This window comes from Alligator mississippiensis, chromosome 3, assembly GCF_030867095.1.
Source record: "Alligator mississippiensis isolate rAllMis1 chromosome 3, rAllMis1, whole genome shotgun sequence".
Lineage (NCBI taxonomy): Eukaryota > Metazoa > Chordata > Crocodylia > Alligatoridae > Alligator > Alligator mississippiensis.
The window spans coordinates 220,501,951-220,525,377 of record NC_081826.1 but is presented as its reverse complement, the minus strand read 5'-3'; the positions used below and the strand labels follow the sequence as shown (position 1 = coordinate 220,525,377).

General features: G+C 41.8%; 1 long non-coding RNA gene across 1 annotated transcript in view; it reads right to left on the bottom strand.

Moving 5' to 3' along the window:
• LOC109280742 (uncharacterized) overlaps positions 1-18,046 on the bottom strand; it is a 63,338-nt gene extending 45,292 nt beyond the window's left edge. The window contains exons 1-2 of the long non-coding RNA XR_002087150.2: positions 17,605-18,046; positions 9,661-10,048 (exon numbers count right to left, since the gene is read on the bottom strand). This is a non-coding gene — a long non-coding RNA (uncharacterized LOC109280742). The remainder of the gene's footprint in view (positions 1-9,660; positions 10,049-17,604) is intronic.
• Positions 18,047-23,427: the final 5,381 nt, after the last annotated feature.

The following is a 23,427-nucleotide window of genomic DNA, read 5'->3' as shown; positions in this document are numbered from 1 at the left end:
AAACAACCTAAAGTATGTTTCAGTTCTATAGAGTTGAGAATGAAAGCATAAGCCATTTAAGACGTGTGGGTAATCTAGAAGCCATTTGCCAAATCCCTTTTGTTTTTAATATTAAAAAGTGGTACATAAGAAACGGTATTCTTAGATTCATACAGGAACAACCTGCTTTCTATTTTCACACCTCATTAATACACAGCACATCTTTACCAGATTACTTGTTCAGCCTCTGCTTGTTTGTTCACACCTTATTAAGACTAATTATACTGTTACTCAAGGGTCAGGTATAGGCATTACACTTTTACCAGTGTAAGTGATACCCATAACAGAACTATACCCATAACAGAACAGAAGCTCAGCCCACAGAAGCAGTCTATACCTATACCTGAACAGAAGTTTGGTACACATACGAGTTAAAAAATGGCAGAACCCAGTCTAAGATTTGACCCCCATCCCCAAAGGGTGAATATGTGTTTTGTTTCCTACTGATCTAAAACTATGCCACTTACTAGACTAACTTAGATCAATTCTACCTCAGGATTTTTGAACATCTGTACCTAGTCTAAATGCTTTGCCTCTAATTGCAGACTTGGAATTGACAGGCTCTAGTCAATTTCAGGCTTGACAGCAGTTGTGATAGACTAGTAGGATCACCTCTTCACCCAACAGTTTGAGAAATTTTCTGATTGCTATACCAAGCCAAGGCTATAAAAAGTGATTTTATGACAGAGACAGTGTCATAAAAAGAGGAAATCTAAGCACAAGTAGACTGACAGTCAGTGGTTGTAGTAGGTATCAGCCTATCATAAGGACCTTGATAAAATTTATATATGCATTGCAAGAAATCCCTTTAAATGGAGCTAAAGTTTTCCTCACAGAAATGTATCCTGCATTACTCCATAGAGGTATACATCTGCACAACAGCCTTTTGGGACTTATTCTGTACAACAAAACACCAAGGACTCTTGCCATATAACTGACACCAATAAAGGGACGACATTTTCCAACAAATATTCAGTAATAGTTGAGAGACTGCACTAACCCCCTACACCTGAATTTTAAAAAAATAAGAAAATGCCTTGATTATAAGACACTACTCTGTGATAAATGATGCTATATGCCAAACACCCTCTACCTTCCCCAAGCCAGGTCCAGATTACAGGGCTCTTTCTAGACTCTGAATAAGGCAGTGGAGTGAGTGGAATTACCACAGCTGTTGCTCACCCTCCAACACCCACACACATCCCCAATGACCGTGGCCAAGATTTCAGTGGTGAACACCATCTCCACAAGCCCCACCTCTGAATCCTCAGCCCTTCTACAACCACCATGGGCCAGGTGAAATGGCTCCACAGGCTGGATTCAGCCTGTGAACCATGCATTCCTATTGTATAATGAAGACTATGCACACCTTTCCAAGTAACAGAGCAACAATGATTTAAATGTAAACTGCTACCATTATACAGGTAAAACCCATGCATACACTCCTATTCCAGTATAATAGAGCCCTTTTCAGCATATTTTGCTTGGAAAGGGGCTTCAGCTTAATTGGAATAGAGAATTCCTACAACAGGGTAAAATAGGATAAATATAGTTGTTTTAACCATACCAGTATAATTATGACAATAGAATGTTCATATTCTTCTGTGTAGGCAAAATCTTAATTAGGAACTAAACCACTTGGCAGGAGTTGGTGACATGATATAAGATAAAAGCACATACATCAACTTGGCTATAATTAGAGCCAATTTTTGTAATTTCAAAAATGTTTCTCCTAGCTATATCATAACATATCAATTTTAATAAAATGAGAGAGTACATGAGTAGAAGCAAGACTCAAAATAGGATAGCCTATAGTCTAGTGCCTAGCACACTTTGAGAAGGTGGAGATATGGGTTTATCCACACAACTATTTGCTATAAGAATGTACACATATCTCTCTCTCTCTCTCACACTAAGAATCTCAAAGCAGCCTTCAGGAACAAGCCTGTCATGGCTTACAGGCAGCCCTCCAATCTCAAATGATCTCTCTCCAGAAACAAATTACTTAACTCCTATTCTCACCAAGCCACCAGGCCTTGCAATTAACCCGGATGCCATGTGTGCTCACTCAGCACAGACCTCCTCACTGGGTCAAACAATATGGATTATATCATCCAGGGTTCATTCACCTGCTCCTCTACTTATGTCATATATGCTATTACCTACTAACAGTGCCTCAGCTTTCTACATTGAACAGACAGGGGTATCCCTACTTGAAAGAACAAATAAACCAATTCATGCATGAGGAAATGAAGTGAAAAGAATGAACTGATTTGACATCAGTTCCAGAAAGGCATAAAAGCATGTGGCAGAACACTTTAACCTCCATGGACACTCCATCATTGACCTCAGAATAGCTGTTCTTAAACAACGAAACTTTAAAAACTGACTTAAACACAACATTGCAGAAAAAGAAATCATCCACAGACTGGATTGTGTTAAGGAAGGTCTCAAAAAAGACTCTGGATTCCATCCAATACCATTACGTGGACTAACATGTATAACCCCTATGTTCCTCAATAGGTAAATTGCTTTGTGTAGCCTTTTGACCTCTTTGATCCACCTTCACCTCCTTCTTTCCCTATCCTTTGTATTCAAATTACCCGATTCCTTTCTATTTAGTAACCCTCTCTCTGCAAGTCCGTGAAAAGCATCTGATGAAGTAGTCTATAGTTACAAAAGCTCATGCCTCTCTGAACAAGTTAATCTATAATATGCCACCGTGCCCTGCCTTCTGCCTAAAAATTCTATTATTGGTCTGAGAAATGATTCTCAAAGAAACTGTCATCAAGCCCAGGAAATTATTGTGAATGGGTAGAGCAAATCATTTCTCTCTGATGAAAAAAATGTTTAATGAAAAAAAACTGCAACCAGTCCTAGTCCTGAATGAATGAAATCAAACTCAGTATTCAGAAATACTGTGCAGGAAAAGAAAAGGGCACATCTAATTCTACTTTCTCAGACAGTTCTTTGAATGCTTTGGCAAAGAATCTGTCCAAGAATTACAACTACATTACTTTTAGTGACTTGGTAGTTCCTGTTATTTTTCTGATAGCAAAATGATTTCAGCACTTTATGTCAGTCAGGTGTTTTCCATCTGCTTTTTTCAAGCAGGGGTCAGATAATACTGTTTCTGAAAAAATATATCATGGAGTTTTCTGTCTTCTTGCAGAATTCTCTACAGATGGCTAACTCTGATGATTTCACTCTTCATGTCTTGGCCATTAATCAAAGGGAACTGAACTGGAAAGCAAATGTATTTTATTACCATTTCAAAAACAAATTCTGCTGGTTTTGACAACAGAAAATAGCCACTATTTACTGGTACCCAATAACTGAAAGACAGTATTCAGGCCTCTTTGACCTTAAGTTAAGGCACAATCCCCACTCCATATCCTTTGTAACCAAGCAAACTGTGCTTGCACAGCAGCCAAGATTAACTGTAAAATCAAGGACAAATGCATGTGTTTGGTTTCACTTTATACTGTGCATTATTCTGAAGGATGTGTCTGCACATTCATTTCTGCAGAATACAAAAAAAGAAAAGGGACTCCAAATTAAAGAAATTGTATACAGTCTACAAAGGTTACTGAGGTTAGAGTGATCATGCTCAGCCCAGATAAAGCTCATACGATCTTTCTAGGAAAGGAGAAGGAAAAAGAAGAAATAGTAGAGATTCTGATCAGTACTCTAATATTGGGGAGCAGAGCTGCTATTTCTTGTCCATGTGTACAAATTGCTGACCTTGTTGGATTCTCAGTAGCTGCTGAATGTGCAGGCAATAGCATTTGCCACGCTTATGTTTGGCAAATAGGTTTCTACCTAGGGTGCCCATCATAGAGGACATTCCAGTTTTCTGCTACTCTGTCCTCTATTGATATGAAACCCGATGCCTTAAAGGTGACATAAAGGTGTCCAGTTTTCTATCAATAGAGGACAGAGGACAACCAGACTTCCTCTATGACGGCCACCCTATTTCCACCTTAGATATGGTTACGTATGCTTCTGTCACCTCATTCTACTTGGGGCTCTCTCTCAAGACCAATCAAATTGAAACTCTGCTTCAGACCAGAGACCAAATTTTAGGCTGCTCACTTTTTCCTTAAATAAGGTTTTGTAAATCTGCATAGGCCCTAAGAGACTGTTGATGTGCACAATTTAGAAATTAAAGTATAGATTAGATTTTAGTCCGCTTCTCAGATGATGAAAATACCTCATTCATAAGCACAAATAAATTGAAAAAAAAGGTGGAGCTACTCTGATTTTGTCTCGCTTATCTGTGAGCACTTTAAATTGTTTGGAATTAATTAAATTCCAATATCTCATTTTTAGCTCTGCATACAGCATTGAAGATTTCTTCTCAAAATTATTTTCTAGTTCTTCTTCAGAATAGAAAAGTCCAAATGAGTACAATACGCTTCTAATTACACATAATGATTATTTCCTTGAGCAAACAAAGCTCTTTATAATCAGCTCACTATAATATCTTGCCACTTATTCCACATAAGCTTGTCTAAATTATGTATAAAAGTGTTGTTTAAGAAGTCTTTCCACAATATTACACTGTTTGGCAGCAAATAAATAAATAAAATAAAATTATGAACCTACTGGAAAACCAGAGCTCAACATGAGATGTTACTCTGAGAAGCTGCCCACTAGATCCCATCTTCTTACAAGCAATAGTATGAGTCCTTACACCCTAACACAAATTTACATTGAATGAATATGAGCACCTCTGTTGCTTTTTTACCACATGCTTGAAAATGAAAAAGAAATTTCATCACTGAAGTAAACCCCACTGGGCCCACCCCTTTCCTCCCTCACACCAGATTTTCATTAGCGAAACTTCATTGGCTGCAATAGTCATCTCCTGTTTTGCACCAAAATAAATTAGATCATTCATTAATGTCATAAAAAGAAACACATTTTTTTCTGCAGTAACCAATATCATGGGGGCCCAAACATGTCTTAAGGAGAATCGAAGCTCTTAAGTAACAAAAGGCAATATAGATCTATACTGCTCCTAGTGGCCATAAAATCACTTAGGTGCTAAAAATTGTTAGGTGCCTCTATTTTGGCCTGAAAAGATTTAAAGATATCTTGGGTTAGGCTTCATGCTCATAAGTGATTTAGTTCAAGCACCTCAGCACTTAACTCCTGCCTAAATAACATTATGAAACAGGTTAGTGCTGGGAGGTACCTAAAGTCTACCTAAGGAACCAATCTTCTGGGCATTCACAGAACATGCCTACTTCTCAAATGCACTGAATTAAGTTCTTTTGATGTCATAGTGCAGCACCTCGGCTTCTCTCTTGAACATAGCCAGTAGAAGTGATAAAAGGTGAGCAGCACCTTGATGGTTAGATCACTCACCTAGGAAATGGGAAGTCAGCAGTTACAATAAAGGGAACTCAAACCCATGTCTTTCACAAAAGTGTCCCAACAATAAGGCTGAAGAATTGGTTATGGGAGACACCTCTGCTCAACCTGCTAAATCTGGGTATCCCAGAGTGCAAGATTCATGGATCCAGAATGAAAGAAAGCAAAGGGAAGGTTGAATCTGTAGCCCAGTGGTTAGAGCACTGTCCTTAGAATGAAAAAAGCTGGGAAACCGGAGAATATAGGATCAGTGTTCCCAAGCCATTTACATTAGACAGTCAGTAAAAAAAAACAACCCCCCCACCCCACAAAACCACTTGGAAAAGGGGACTGGAACCAAGGATTCCAACAACTGAGAGAAATGTCCTCTTCCGAGAACAGGAGCATCATGCGCCTTGCTTGATAGATGGTTTGAATATCTCTAAGCAATCATTAGCCTTTATATTCCATTCACCTGTGAAAATTATATGTATGACTTGTATTACAGTTTAGTGTTTTGGGGGAAAACAAACTGTCCATTTTAAGGTGAGGAAAATTACTTGATGTGTATGATTTCCCACCGACAGTCCACAGTAGAACTGGAAATGAAATTCATGATGTTCTGGCTCTTATATCAGATCTATTCAGTGGCCAGATTTTTACTGTAGCCAAAAAACAGTGTAAATATTCACATTTCAAATGAAAAATGGGTATCCTTGATTTTGCCATCCACAGTTTAATTTACAAAATAATAAGAAAGGTGAGAAATGAGTTCGTTTAAAACAAACAAAATTAAAAAAAGACATTGGGAAGAGTCAATTACATGTACAAGCAAATCGTTTACTCAGCCTTGGAAACATTTCATTAACTGTACAGAATATCTGTACCTTTAATTATCAATCTTGTAGTTGTGCCAGGATAAAGGTCACATTGCCCTAATAAATCACAATGTAATGAATAAATCACACTCAATATGTACTTTTAAAGCATGTTTCCTTCATAGATCACTAAGACTGGACAAGTCTACCTGTTTTTGGCTTAAGAATTGAGAAACAGCACTATAGTCAGACTGAACACTTAGATAACATCTGAATTAGTGAAGGTAGAAGAACCCTTTTATTTATCCTACATCTCTTCCAACTCATTCTCTTCTGGCTAAATCTTATTTACTTCATGAATCCGAGTTGTAATTATGCAGCTCCATATTCTTAGTACATTCAATATTCAATTCTTAGTACATACACACATAATTGCTAGAAGTAAAATGAAGGAAAACAGCTGCCTAGGGAGCAGGAAAGCTATGTACCCCTCACCAACAGGAACTCCCTCCTGACTCCACAGGTCTCCACTTCTTGCTCAACAGGAGGGCTAGAGAAATACCTAGCCTGTGGCATAGTAGTTAAGGCATTTTGCTCAGAAATACAAGATGCAGATTCAAACCCTCTCAGCTAGGAGGCCTCCTGTTCCCTTGGCAAGTGCCCTAACTAATGGGAAAAAATTATGAGGACCCCTTTTTGGCATCTAACATCCATTAATGTTGGTTTCTGTCAAACCAAAACTTTGGGACTTACCCAGCCTTTCACACATACCTGGACAATACTATTTTGTTGCCTGGCCAAAGCATGGCCTCAGTAGGCACATGTATATCTGAGCATCCAGAAGGAAACCACAGATTATGGCTCAGTACTCATAACTGCAGTTATAAGACTATATATGTGCCATTCAGATGTGTGAAGTGAAATGCGATGAATTTCTTCTTCTCCAAGTCAAGTTTGCCACTTGAGCAGGTCAAGAAACCAGTTCAAGAATTCTGACCTGGGTATTAGCAGATCAGTACTGTCTGCCTGGCCAAGGAGCCCTTCAGGTATTTAAAGGCATAAAAGGAAGCATTTAAAGATCTAGAAAAGGAACATATTGCTTTTCATAGCATTCTAACACAGAGATTAGTTTCTGCTGATTAATTTTCATCTTACCCCTTTGAGCAGAGAGGTAGCTAGTGAAACAAGCTCATACTCATGAAAAGTCATGCTATATATTGAGCTCTGATTTAGTGATCTACAAGATATAAATCTACTCTGTCTTCTAAATCAATCTCCATAGCCAACTTATCTTGAAGATCACGTTCTGTAGACAATATGCCCATCTTTTCTACATGTAATTTATAGGGCTAAATTGCAGCTGCTTCTGCAGGGGCAACAGTCAAAGGAATAACATATTCCCTCTCCACTCTCCATGCAACCATTTAGAAAAAAAGTTGGAATGCTGACAGAACAATTCCCTGTCTTTTAAGCACTTTAGGCAAGCAACTAACTGTAATAGATGCTTGGCTGGCTGGACATTGCCATACCTTTTGTGCCTACTGCAGTTACAAAGCATTTACTGGGGAGACACAAATTTGGGGGCTAGTCATTTTAATTTAATAAGTCTCTATGGGAGGATATGTGCAAACAGTACCTTACTATGCTAACCATTCAGACCTTACCCCCTATAACACTAAAGGATTCTTCAATTCTCACTCCTTGTGTCTACAAGTCTTTTTTTTTTTATGTTGTTACATAGTTTCATAGTTGCTAGGGTCAGGATGGACCTGAACAGATCATCTAGCCTGACCCCCTGCCAGAGGCAGGAATGAATGCTGGGTTCACAAGACCCCAGACAGGTGATCATCTAACCTACACGTCAGATACATAACTGATTAGTAACCGATATCCCACTACCTTAACATTCTTCAGACATTCCATGCTTCCATGGCCTGATGTAGCAAGAAGCTTGGTGCTCCTGCTACTTCAAGGGAAGGCAGGCTGCAGGAGAAGCAAGTTGCAGGCAAGGCAGAGGCCAGTCATCAAAAAAGCCACATGACCAAGAAGGGGCTTGAAGTTATAAGCCCAGGGCATAAGTAGGGTAGGTACAGTAGTCCGACCTGGAAACTATGAAGTATGGATCTACTGAGCAAAGGGCTGTGGTAAGGCTTCTGAGTTGGGGTAGGTAAGATTGGTGGTTTAGAAATTGAAAAACTGTAGGGCTGGTGGAGTTCTTGACTGGGTTGGGATCGGGGCCAGGACCCAAGGGATAGGGCCAGGGACCCACAACCCATGAGAAGTGAGAACCAGTAGGGCTAGAGACCTGCAGCCTGCGTGCAGCAGTCTGCTGGAGATAATCAGACCTGAGCCCAGGAAAGGAAGAAGACAGAGGCCCAGGCCCTGGAGGGCTGGGGGGAATTAGAGGTACAATTAGAGACAGAGGCCTGAGCCCAGGAGGGGCAGAAAATGCAGGCCTAAATCTGGGAGGGGTTGAGATTGTTCAATGCACAGAGGCTGCAGTTTAGGAGAAGCTGGGATAAAGACACTAGGGCTTGACACCTCAACAGTGGTAGAGACCATTCCAGGTTTAGAGGCATGCATTGACTGAAGTTTCTGCTGGGGATGAAGATCCATGGATGAGAGTTTGACTGGATTAGACAGTGGGTATTAATGCCCAATGATTGGTGGTATCCAGGAGGCTTGGGTGTTGCTAAAAGGGGAGATGGAGGCCATGTAAAGTGATGAGCAGTGACACCCATGTTCACAAGCATGAGAACTTACTTGGGGAAACCTGAGGGACCCTCTCTCTTTCTAAAAGCATAATTACATCAAGGTGTGGCAGATGAATTGAAGGGGAGATTACCCTAAGAAGGTAAAAGTAGCAAGGGGGGAAGAGGACTCCAGAGGCATCATGGCCACCCATGAGGATGATTCTGTTATACGTGAGCAGTCAATGCCCATGCTACTACAACTTAGACCTTATTATAGTTTTCATCCTCCTTAAAACAACCACCTTCATCACCTTTGTTTATAAAAACTAATCTGACTCTCAAGTTGTCTTTTGTTAGTGATTTTCACTCTCAACCTACCCATAGTAATTTTAAACTCTTCTAAATTATTTTGTTAGCTATCAGTATAACATAAATAGAAGGGCATAACATTTCAGTTGGACTTAATTATCCAATTGTATTGTTTTCATCTCTGCTTTGAATTTTCTTACATAATATGTGCCCATTTAAGGAACAATGTTTCAGTTACGATTTTACACTTTACAGGACGGCTAGACAACATGCTTGCTTAGTTCTTTACCTACACTGATATACCCAAAGACTTCTAAAAAACTTGTAAGGAAAACTCACAGTAAAAATACTTGTTTTAAGATTGCTATCTATGCCACTTGGGTCTCTTTCAATCTGGATTTCATTTCATGCTCACATTAGATATGGATCCCTGTATTACTTACAGGTCTCAAGGCTCTTCAGTTTACATTCAGGCCATCCTTCAAACAAATCCCTTCAGGTTGTTCTGAACTCCTTGTGCTTGTTCTGGCTTTCCAAATTGCCCACATCTGCTGCAGTCTTGAAAATGCGTGATGTCAATTTCAAAATAGGATTTCAATGCAGGTCACTTATATACAGGGTGAATGAAAGCCAAGGCTAATGTTGACTCTTGCGATGCTACCAATGGATATATCTCTGTAAATCCGTGTTGTTTTTATACAATGGTCTATTACTCATTCCAGTAAGTTTGCCTCATACCATGCTTGCTAACTCTGTAATGTATTGTTTTATGCAGCAATAAATTCATTTGAAATATAGATGTTATTTCTGCTGTTTTCCTCTTCAGTAAGTCTGCAATATATTAAAATAGGTGAAACCAATTTGTCAAGTTTGTCAACTCTCAACAATTCATGCCAGCTATCTAAGCATTCTTAATTGAACATTGCACTACAAGAAACAAAAAATTGATGCTCAGTGCCCATGAGTATCAGTCTACCTATTTTGGTACATAAACTCAGATTTGCATGCCAGAAGTTAGGCACTTACTTTTGGAAATATTAGTCTAACAGCCCAAATCAATGACTGAATAACCAAGTGTTTCAGTTTCACTTACAGTTACACTTCCAGGTTAAAGGGAAGAAAATGAAAATCAGTTCTTTCCTCAAGTTTAGAGTTTGACTATTTGGGGTGATATATTTCTTTAAAAGGAATGCAAAACCTTTTATGTCAAAACAACTTACAACTTAACTGAAACAGCACTGACTTCACTATATCTAAACATGCTTGTTGGTTACATTAAAGATATCTGTACCTTGTCAAACAGAATGAGTCACAAATTATTCTCTTTTATTATACTTGGAGTGTGATCCTAATGAACCAAATGCTTTCTTCAGCCTTAACAGAGTCTGAAGCCATAGCTCAGATAGTGAATGAAAGGAAGTGCTGTTTGGCTCTACTAGCCATCCAGCTCTGTAAGTATTAATGTAGCCCACACCACCAGGAATGTTTTCACTTCTCTTTTCTCCCCCCAACCACTTCTGATCTTTTTATTGACTAATCAATCCACATTAATTTGAGCCCATTACTGCTTTCTCCTTCTTCAACTTGGCTAGTCAAGGGTTACAGTTTGTATTGAAAGTTCATAGTTCAAACTGATACAAGTGCTGATACACTTCCTCTCCAAATTTTGCTGACTGTTCTCCAAAAGGTCCCTAAGATTTCAAGGTAACAAGAAAAAGTGAGGTTGAAGAACAGAATTGTCAGGGGGAATGTTTGAGAGAGACTTCAGGAAGGATATTGAATGCCATTTGGGTGAAGGAACCCGAAGAAGAGAACCATGTTAGGGTAATGGAGAACCCCAAAATTGTCCCAAGAAAGGAGTAAACCAGAAGAGATTCAAAGAAGAAAGAAATGCATCTCCAACCCTCCCCCTTGTACCTCTGGGGAAACAGATGAGAGCCCCAAACTTTGGGTTACTCAAATGGGAAGGAAACAAAGTGAAAATGTAGAGTTGAGAAGGGGAAAGAAATGCTAGGAAGATAAGAAGAGGCAGTAGCCAGGTGGAAGACTTTAAATAGAGTGGTCATTCCTTAAGGAGACGATCCTCCAAGCCCAAAGGGAGATAATCCCAACAAGGATCAAAGGGGGCAAGAGGGCTCAAAAGCCCCTATAGCTCACCAAAAGCATACGGGAACATCTCCTAGCTAAAAGGGAGGCGTACACCCAAAGGAAGGGAGGGGCCATCACCAGGGAGACTATACCTCGGTAGCCCAGGGCTTCAGGGGGGGCAGTCAGGAAGGCCAAGGTGGAGATGGAACTGGGACTAGCTACCCAGATCAAGGACAACAAGAAGTCCTTTTTTAAATACATAGGGGCAAAAAGAAGGTACCGGGTAATGTGGGGTCTCTGCAAGATATGTTAAGAAATCTGGTCATCACACCAGACGACAATGCTAACCTATTTAACAATTTCTTTGCTTCCATTTTCCTGAGCAGGGACTGGACCAGCCCACCCTCTGGAACTCCCTCAGGCCCCAGGGGAGGTGTACCCAGGCCTAGGGTCAGTGAGGATATAGTCAGGGAACTTCTGGAGGGACTGGACATATTTAAATTAGCTGGTCCTGACGATCTCCACCCCAGAGTGCTGAGGGAATTGGCAGAGGTCATTGCGGGACCCCCTGGCACAGCTTTACAAGCACTTGTGGTGCTCTGGTGTGGTGCCAGATGACTGGAAAAGGGCCAATGTGATCCCCATTTTCAAAAAAGGGAGGAAGGAGGACCCAGGAAACTATAGGCTAGTTAGTCTTACCTCGATCCTGGGTAAGCTTTTTGAGAGAATTATCCTGGCACATGTAGACGAGGGGCCAGCAGGGGAAGTTATGCTTAGGAGCAAACAACACGGTTCATTAGAGGCAGGTCCTGTCAGACCAACCTGGTGGCCTTCTATGACCAGGTCACAAAATCCTTAGATGCAGGGGTAGCAGTGGACGTAGTCTTTCTGGACTTCAGGAAGGCTTTTGACAGTGTCTCTCACCCCATTCTCATTAAAAATCTTGGGGACTGTGGCATCGACACCTACACAGTCAAATGGGTTGCTAACTGGCTGGAGGGACGCACCCAGAGAGTGGTGGTGGATGGGTCATTTTCGACCTGGAGGGATGTGGCAGTGGGGTCCCCCCAGGCTCAGTCCTCGGACCCGCATTGTTCAACATCTTCATCAGTGACTTGGACGAGGGGGTAAAAAGCACCCTGTTCAAATATGCTGATGACACTAAGATGTGGGGGGATGTGGGCACACTAGAAGGGAGGTATAGGCTGCAATAGGACCTAGACAGGTTACAGGGGTGGGCGGATGAGAACAGGATGGGTTTCAACACTGACAGGTGCGAAGTGCTGCACCTGGGGAGGAAGAACCAGCAGCATACCTACAGGCTGGGGAACTCCCTTCTCATCAGTGCAGAAGCAGAAAAGGATCCTGGAATCATTATTGATGCCAAAATGAACATGGGCTGGCAGTGCGGGGACAGTCAGGAAGGCCAACCACACCTTGTCATGCATCCACAGATGCATCTTGAGCAGGTTTAAGGAGGTGATCCTCCCCCTCCATGCAGCACTGGTCAGGCTGCAGTTGGAGTACTGCACCCAGTTCTGGGCACTGCACTTCAGGAGGGATGTGGACACTGTGGAGCGGGTCCAGAGGAGGGCCACTCACATGATCAGGGGGCAGCAGGGCAGGCCCTACCAGGAGAGGCTAAGGGACTTGAACTTGTTCAACCTCCACAAGAGAAGGGTGAGGGGGGAACTAGTGGCCTGTTACAAACTAGTCAGAGGAGACCAGTAGGCATTGGGGGAGTCCCTGTTCCCCCGAGCACTACCAGGAGTGACTAGAAATAGTGGTCACAAGCTGGCAGAGGGTAGATTCAGACTAGATATCAGGAGGCACTCATTCAGAGTCAGGGCGGCTAGGATCTGGAACCAACTTCCAAGCAAAGTGGTGCTGGATCCTACCCTGGGGGTCTTTAAGAGGAGGTTAGACGAACACCTTGCTGGGGTCGTTTGATCGCAGTACTTTTTCCTGCCATGGCAGGGGGTCGGACTTGATGATCTGCTCAGGTCCCTTCCAACCCTACCAACTATGAAACTATGAAATATGGACAATGAGAAGAAAAACATTTTAACAAAGCAATGGCTTGTAAAAGGGAATTGGTGAGGATTTATTCACCAAGGCGCCCCCAGGGGTTACAAGAAACAATGGCCACAAACTAGCAGAGAGCAGATTTAGACTGGACATTAGGAAGAACTTCTTCACAGTTCGAGTGGCCAAGGTCTGGAACGGGCTCCCAAGGGAGGTGGTGCTCTCCCCTACCCTGGGGGTCTTCAAGAGGAGGTTAGACGAGTATCTAGCTGGGGTCATTTAGACCCAGCACTCTTTCCTGCTTATGCAGGGGGTCGGACTTGATGATCTATTGAGGTCCCTTCCGACCCTAACATCTATGAATCTATGAATCTATGAATAAAAAATGGCAATTTTTTAAATAAAAAAAAAAATGTATGCTGCTGGTCAAATACAAGCAGATGTTACATTTAGCTTTAAGTATCAACACATACAATTCTAGAGATGAGACGTCACTAAGAGATAGTGGGCACAGCCAGTTTTCCCATGCTTGCAGATGGGTAAAAGGTAACATGTTCTGGCTTCAGGATTTATTTATTATTTTTGCCATGTTTAGGCTGACACATTGGATATTTATACATTATTCTTCATGGATCAGATGAGATCTGCATGAGGCTCTCTGGTTCCATCAATCTTTATGCACATTTATTGATATCTCAGCCACTTACCTACACTGGCATTCACACTGCAGTCAAACAGTGCTTCAGTGGATTTTGCACACCACTTTTTTAATAGAATATTATTTGTTTTTATTTGAATTGTGAGATTGGCACTGTATTGTGCCAGGCACTGAATAGACACAAATTAAGAAACACTCCCTTGCATGAAATAAGAGCTATTAAGTATTAACTACTTTCAGTTTACAATGTAGCCCATAGTAGCAGGCAGTATACTGTTGCACTGCCTCTCAAATAGTCCAGAGGGAGTTGGTAACTCAAGTAGTCAGACTTCCATCCCAGTGCCATCTGCTCTGTAAAGGGAAGAAACTGTGATCTCAGTTTAGGTACAGATATTACATTTATACCAGTATAAGTGATCAGAAATCAATGTACACCCATATACAAACAGAAGTTCAGTGCACATAGAGTGGTTTAAAAATGGTGGAACCTGGTCTAAGCTAGACTTGGATGGATGTAGTACCAGACATAAGCATTTTAGGTTAGGCCAATCTATTGAACTTTTGTACTGGTTCCCCTTCCAACTCGAGTTAAATTGCAGTCCTCTGGGTACCTGGGCACCTTTGCAGCCTTCTCTCTCCCCTCCCCCTCCTTGCACAGAGACTTGCTGGAACTTGGCTTCTGCTTGGCTGCTCTGAGCTATCTGCTGTAGTTGGGGGGGGGGAGGGGGAAGCATCTGTAGCTCGCTTTTCTTTTTTCCCTAGGTAGGGAAAATCTCCGAATCCAAATATAATCAAGAGGTCCTTTAATCTCTCCAAGTTGAATTGGAACCCTCCAAATTGATTCAGAGAGATGTGATGATTCGGACATAGACATAGCTTTAAATGTTTTTTTCTACATATCTCAGGGTACAGATTGAGCATCTCATGGGAGCACAGGGGGTCCCCAGCATGCTTGGCAGCAGACCCGGAAGTGGACCAGAAGAACTTCAGGCCCACTTCCAGGTCCGCTGTGGAGCATGTGTGAGACCTCCTCCCCCCCCCCCCCAGTTCAGCAAATGATGCCTCCTGGATCTTGGGGAGGGGCACCTGGGGTCCCCTGTGCACTCAGCAGCGGACCCGGAAGTAGACCAGAATTACTTCTGGTCCACTTTCAAGTCTGCCGCTGAGTATGCAGGGGGCCTCCCCCGCACTCCTGTGGGATGCTCCATCCACCCCACCATCTCAGCATTCACGAGTCGTGCCTGCTACCTCAAACGTATGTAGAAAAAACATTTAAAACTGTCTATGGCTGAATCACTGATTCTCTGAATCAGCATCGAATCTTCAGATTCAGCCAAGTTGAATTGGGACAGTGATCTGAATCAACGAATCAAATCATTGCTCCCAAATTGGGCTGAATCCAAATTAAAAAGCTAGGTGACTGAGGCATTGATGCCTACACAGTCAGATGGGTTGGAAATTGGCTAGGGGGCTGCACCCAGACAGTGGTGGTGGATGGGCCATATTCGACCTGGAGGGATGTGGGCAGTGGAGTCCCCCAGGGCTGGGAGATCTTGGAGTCATTACTGATTCTAAAATGAACATGGGCCGCCAACGTGAGGATGTGGTCAGTAAGGCTAACTGCACCTGGACTTATTTGCTCATATCCTCATACCTCAACACAACCTCCAAAGAATTTGGCAGCATCCCAGAGTGCTATGGCAGCCTGGTTGAGAATCACTGACTTCCCACTTAATTTAAGACACTTGGTATGAAGTTGTGATCTCATTTATGTCAATGACAAGCTCTCACTAGAACTGTAATATAGCACTTTTAAAAGCATTTGTCCCTTGCATTTGCCCCTGCCAGCCAGGGTTGTATAAATGTTCTTAAGGAGTCCTTAGACTGACACTACTAATTTCTGTGGGAGTGTTCAAATGCAAAACTACCTCTAACATTAAAATGGATTTTAGCTGCATGAGTGTAAAGATGTTACTCACCCAGCTCCCTTCTCAAGACCAGCTAACTCTATATTTTGTGTTTCCAGGAAGTTTTTTTTTCTTTCATGGGGCAATCTTGTCCCCACAGAAACAAAACAAACAATAAACAAACAAGCATGCAAGCAACAGACAGACCAACCAAAGCCTGTGGTCTTCTCAGACCCTGTGAAGGCAACCTAGGCTTTATGCTTCTCCCTCTGTATGCTGCCCTGGTAGCTTTTATCCCTCTTTGTAGCTTCACCATCATTCACTCATCATTAGTTGCAGCTGACTCCCAGCCTTCCAGCCAGACAGAAAATGAATGTGCAGCTAGGGTTTTTTCCCCTTGAAAGCTCTACCTACCTTCTTACAATAAGCTTTATCATGAAAGAGAAAAAAAAAATACATAAAAATTGTGACCAAAGAATTACTTATTAATCCAAAAACTGGTATCAAACCGGTACCTGCAAATACAGGTATCAAATTTAGATGTGATTAGTTAAAACACATTAACACACATGTAGATGTGACCCAGCACTAACTTTAGTGCCGGGTCTGCCCTGCCACTAGGAGCACATGACAGGGTTGCAGGGACTTGGCCCTAAATTTAGAGCCAAGTCCCTGCATGTATAGACACCTGCCAAAAAAAATTCAAAAAGAAAAAATTAGCATTAGCTTAATGCACATTAAATTTAGTCATGCTTAAATGCATGTGCAGATGCACCCTTCTTTCCTCTTTTACCATATAAGTCTCATTCAGGAAACTTTACTAAGTTGTAAAGAGAACTCAATCCAATTCCAAATGTATGTATATTGAAACACATTTCTTCTTAATATTATTTTAATCTAAATGTAGAATCGACTGAGTCTATAGAAAGGTATTTACTCCAGAAGTAATCCCTCTGACTGTGCATCATCCTACCTGAAGATTCAGGGTCTCTCATTTTGTGCATTTCTTTTCACATTCTGCATCACACTGTGGCTTTGACAAAGACAATGTAAACAGATGGCTCCAGTTGACTTCCATCCAGCAAAGCAGTTAGAATCAGATAAAAATGAATGATTTAGGTGCCCCACAAGAAGTAATACAGCACCTAAATTTAACTATCTGGCCACTAAGGAGGAACCCAACACCTTCCATTAAGTACCTAGATATCTAAATGGAGTGAGGGAATAGCTAGATGATTGAAAATGGTGACCCAAAACAATCTACTGTCATACAGTCTATACAAACAGATAGTCTAGTGACCAGCCTAAAGTCACCTTGCAGCTACTTAGAGCTAGTTAATAGGGAAACCCAGAGGACAAAAGTGAGCCGAATCTCTTTGCCTAATACCTTACTTAAGGAGGTTGGACTTGATGGCATCCTGGAATCCCTTGTAGCCATTCTTTTCTATGATCAACTCAGGATCCACAACTGAGAACTCTTGGCTGATGGATGCAGTGGCAACTTGTAGGGGATGCATGGTGTTCACACTGCTGATCAGCAGATAGTGTTTAGGGATTATTAAAGCACAAATAACCCTTAAATGGAACGTGAAATATGAACACAAACAACTCAGTGTCCTAAAATCAAAGTCTAACTTTATTAATACAAGTATTATCTCAGCAGTTTCTGTATTCAGAGAGAGAAAAAATACTTAGTACAATGATCTCACCCAATCCCAGAAGTTAATTTGCCTCACAGAAAAGACGGCCACTCAGTTCCTGAAACAAAGGGCAAAGGGTGCGTCATTGGCTGGGATGATCCAGACAGGTGTTGAAAGCTGGATTCATGATGTAAATGATGATGATGACGACAACGACGACACACTCAACTTCTTTCTTTCCCTTTTATGCTTTTCTTTAACTTGACTCCTTTGATGATTCCTTCCTTTTGGATTGGTCTCTCTGCAATCAGCATATTGTTCATATTTTATCCTGTCAGCGTATTCCTTTGTTCAACAGCCCCATTATGAGCACACCTCTTAATTTGGCTCTTTTCCAGTGTTTTACTTTAAGCATTATCCATTGGTCTCCTTTATCACCTTTCATTAACATATCCAATCATTTCATCCCTCTGATTCAGCTAGTGCCAAGTTCAGTTAATTTGAGCTAGCAACAAAAGTATTACTATGTTGTGTTAGAAAAACTTCTCAGTGATAGAAAAAGGAATGAAACATCATGTGAGCAAACTCAAGGCCATAAGCTGCTTGCAAGAAACAAGTCCAGCTGATATTGCAAACACCAGCAAAATGAAAAGTTCAGATAACAACGGGGTTATACAGAACTTTAGGCTAAATATAAAGAAAACTTCAAACAATGCTATAATTCACCACTCTATAAACAGGTGCAACTTTAAAGCATAAAATATGACAAGCTACCGTAACACATGGGGGGTGCATGTGCACCCCCCAAGAGCACTGGTGCACCCCCTCATATCCAGCATCCCCCACTTAGGCAGCAGGCAGGGAGGCAGGCAGGAACACTGGTGGCCCCCACTAAGAGCACTGGCTGGCACTTCCAGGCACATCCCTGGTCCTTCCGGGTGCACCACTGATACTTTGGGCAGTGTTCGCTCTTAGAGCCAGCTTAGAGGGAATGCTGCTTTTGATCGGCCACAGGGGTATTTCGCCCCCTCCCCACACACCCCCCCCCCCACAGTTGCTGACTGACTGCTGAGTGGGCAAGTGCCCCCCCTGGCTCAGGAAGCACCAGTTATCCATTGATAGATGCCTAAGCCCTTTCTTTAAAAAGAGAGGAGGGTTCACTTTTTTTCTTGTAAAATGCAGAAGAAGCATGACTACTTATATAGTAGTCTAGGGGTTAGAGTACTGGCTCAGCAAGTAGAGATCCTGGGCTCAATTCCCTGAGTTCAAAGGTTCAAATATAAGTGAGTTTAAATCTACATCTTCCCTGAAAGGCACCAAACTACTATGCTATGTGCTATTCTGGGGAGGGTAATCACCACTTCTCTTCTTTAAGCTGTGCCACTGCAGAAAATAATTCATAAGAAAGCAGGGCTGGAAGGGATCTCACGAGGTCAGCTACTTTAGCTCCCTGCTCAATGTAGGATTATCCCTAACTATATCTTCCCAGTCAAGTGTCTGTCTAACCTGTTTTTGAAAGTTTCCAGGGGTGGAATTCCCCTACCTCTTTAAGTAGTAAATTCTAATACTTAACCACCCTCATAGTAAGATAGCTCTTCCTAATCTCCAAAAAAAAAAGTCCTCTGCTGCAGTTTGCAGTTATTGCTCCTATTCCTTTCCCCTACTCCCATGGAGAAAAGCCCATCTCCATCCTCTTTATAATCGCCACTTAGGTATTTGAAAATTATCAAATTTCCCTCCATGTCTTCTTCTCTCCAGACTTAGTAATCCCAGTTCTTTTAGCTTTTCATAAATCATGTTTCCCAGGTTTCTTATAATTTTTGTCTCACTGCATGAGAATTCCTATCTGTACATATATTTCTTGAAGTGTGGAGCCCAAACCTGGGTACAGTACTCCAGGTAAGACCTCACCAGTGATGAAGAACAGCAGAATTCTTTCCCTTGATTTGCAAGTGATACTCCTATTAATACAACCCAGTATGCTGCTACCTTTTTTTATTTTTTGCAACAAAAGCACCCTGTTGGTGCACATATTTAGCTTCTGGTCCACTGTAACCTACAATTCCTCCTCTTCAGTACTGAAGCCTAGACAGTCATTCCTCAGTCTGTATTTGTGCATGCAATTATTTCATCCTGAATCCAGGACTCTACTCTTGTCCTTGTTGTATTTCATTTGACTGATTTCAGACCATTTCTCTAACCTATCCAGGTCACTCTAGATCTTAGCCCAACCCTCCAGAGTGCCTACAACTCCGCTCGATTGGTATCATCTGAGAATTTGATAAACATGCACTCAATCTCATCATCAAAATCATGAATGAAAATGTTAAATAATACCCAACCCAGGACAGATTTCTGGGGAACCCCACTTGATACCTCCAACCTAACTGGGTATTGAGCCATTGATGACTACTACTCATTGAGCATAAAATATCAGTCCAGAGAGAGAACATAGGAATACTCATGACTCTGTAGCCTACTTTTTGGAGCAGTCACCTTCCTATAAAACATTTTTCATGTAAAAGTGAAAAAACCTTGCAACCAGTAGTGTAACAAGGAGTGGGAGAATGGGACAGGAGTCCCAGACATGGACTTAAAAAGGATTGAAAAACTGCATGTTATGCTCTCTGGCTCTAGCCACTGACCTCTTATAGCCACTACCTCCACACACAGGTGGTGGTTATGTGTTGCTCACAACCTTGGAATGGGACAGGATGATTCAGCAGCTGAAATTGCTACTAAACAGTCTTTTTTGGGATCCCCTCTGCTCTAGCCATTGACTTCTTATATGAAAGAAGTTTGGAAAATACCATGACCTCCCTTCCTGGTTGTGTTTAGAAGAAAGCAAGTCACCACTACATTTGGAGACATATCACTGTGCATTAAATGTACCCTGAGACCTCACACCAAGGTGACCATCCCTGCCAGAACTGAAGCACCTTGTAGAATTATATCTTTCTACTGCTTGGGGACTGTTAAAACTACAAATTGCATGTATGTCATTTACATGCTTCCAATGTTAGACTGCAATTGAATGGGTGCTTTTGGGATTGCAACTTAGAAATACAAGCTTTGCCTAGAGCCTTATGTTTAGGGACCTACCAAATTCACAGCAGAGGTAGGCTGTGTGGCAGCTCCTTTAATCTTGCAGGCTCCCTCATGCACTCCCTCCCCACTCCCCTCATTGCTGAGGGGCCCCAGTGGCCCTGCTGCTTGTGGCTGACCGGCTGGGAAGCAAAAACAGTGCCATTTTTTAAACTGTAGTTTTCGCCTCCCTGCCAATAAGGAATGTGTAGCAGGGCCCCTCTGCCAATAGCGGGTGTGCAGGAGAACCTGCAGGATTAAGGGAGCTGATGTGCATCACACTTCCACTGTGAATTAAGTAGGTGCCTACTCATATTAAATACCCAAGTGCTCTACTATATCTGAGACTTAACTGCATACTAACACCTTTCTAAGTTAATGTGAAAAATGCCTGTTTATTTACCTGACGCAGAGTTCAGCCCTTACTGAATTGGAGCCTATGTTTGCTTACCTAACTTAAGAAACTTCACAAAAAAAAATACCTTTAAATTTATACTTAAGCAGCACCTATTTATATTGTCTGTCTATTTTTCATATTTGACTAGGATCTCACACCTCCTTGCTTTCTCTTATATCATTTCATTGTATGGGTTAGGCAAGAAGTTTATGATTTTGTCATACAGAGCTGCAAGGGAACAAGTGAGAAATGTGTACTTATTTAAGTATATTTACAGGGTAAAATATAAGTTCAATCATTCCAGAATTTTTCTATCAGGATGCAATAGGATTGCTTTTGCCTCTCCTGTATATATATTAAATAGAACTCTGTAGTTCTGTATATAAACCATTTCATTTTGTACATTGTTAAAATGTAAATTATTAAAAAAAACTCTTGGAAGCTTTAAGTCTCCCTTGGTTTAAATGTATAGTTTTGTATGTAATTTGATAACATATTGGAGTAATTAAATAAATCAAAAGATAAAACTTGAAGCCAGCAAGAGCTTTAATTAAAAACTAGACATTAAAGAAAACTTTTGCCATTTTTATTTTCTGGGTGCAATGTCGGTTGCTTGATTTCCCTCTGCTCAAATTGAAAAATACTACAACACGTTTTGTATTCATCTTACACAGTTTTTGCTCTGTTAGAGCTCATCTAAAACATTTCAATAAAACACTTTCCAATGAGAAGATGCCAATTCCACTGAAACTTTCAATGAAAAAAAGGCAGCCTCATTTCCTGCCAACTAGGTTTCTTGCGCTGCCAGACCTCGGAATTTTTCTTTCCATTAAAAAACAAAAAAACCCACACAATTGTTGACTTCCCTTCATTTGGACTAAGGTTCTCCCCCAAAACATGCTTACACAATTATATTTTTTTTTCCAAGAGAGAAAAATTCAGTTTTTGGTCTAGCTCTGCAATTTACTACAGAGTAATGTAAGGCCCTGATGTTCCATTTCCTTCACAAGCAAAATTTAGGGGAATATTGTCAGAGATGGGCATGTAGGCCTCGATGCAGTCTGTCAGAGCCTCCAAGCTGGGTGCCTACGGGCAGGTGCCACCTGTGGAGGGGCACTGCTGCTGCGGAGGGAAGCACCCCCCACCCCCCTGCAGCCCAGGAACCACTCTGCCCAACGGCAGCTTGCCCTTCCCTCCCCACCGGCAAGGCATGCAAGTCGGTGGGGTGCATGCACAACATGGGGGTTTAATCAGCCCTAAATTGAAACGGTGGTTTTTAAGACCCACCACTTCAATTTAGGGCCCCCATTTTGTCTATACACACCCTCAGGCTGCAGGTACACCTTCACAATAGCCTTAGTTTACTCTGGCAAGCTTTGCATTCACTGTAACTCTGGAGCCCTAGAACTTGGTACCAGCTCTTTGATTCTCCTGGCTCCTAAATCAGCTTTAGCTTTCCCTGACCCTGCTCTTGGATCTTCCTTGGAACTGCACCTGGCTCCCTGACTATCCTGGCTTCTGACCTTGACTTGCTCTCTGGACGAAGTCTCCCGGATCTCATGGAACCCAGTCCTGCATTCCCTGCTCCACTGATCCAGATGCAACCTGATGATGCCCCAGTAACCTGTATCCCCACCTAGCTGACCCCCTGGTTGCCCTTCAGGTCCTACCTGCAGGCCTGACCTATGTCTCAGCCAAAAGCCCACAGTCTGAGCAGTACAGCTCCTTTGAAATTCCATTTACACCCAGAAATGTACCTGCTAATACTTTATATGAAGGTCAAAATTTGTCACATTAAGTTCATTCATAGCCAGGTGACTGAACAAGCAATTGTAAGTGCAATATCTATTGCAATCTAGTTGTTATGTATAAGCCCCTAGTTCACACAAAGAATTACATTGCTTGTTCTTACCCGAGTATATTGTGGAGGTGCAAATACTTATTATGTTTGAACATTTTGTCCTGTATTTCTATGCAGAGCATACATAAATCAAAGGTGTAAAGGCACTCAGGTATCCAGGGCAGTCTTGACACAAGGGGGTAGAAGTGACTTCCTAATGCTGCCATGTTACTAGCATGATCACATGGCTGCAGCAGCAGCTGGTTTTTTTCTGAACCTCCCCTTTCCCTCCTAAGTCAGTGCCCAGAGTGGCTGTCCCAGTCACCCCACTCTTGTTCACTACTGCTGTGAATGAAATAATCACTCCATTCCTCTTACTGCAAAAAGGCAGTGGATACAGTGAAGAGGGAGGGCAAATGCAAGGACCTTCTATGTACCACAAAGCTATGCTGTTACCATGACTTCCTATTCTTAAACATGTATAAGTTTAAAGGATAGACAGTGAATCTGTAAGTAAGTCAAAGCACTGATCAGCTTCACTATTTTGTGGGCCCCAGCAACCATGGGGTAC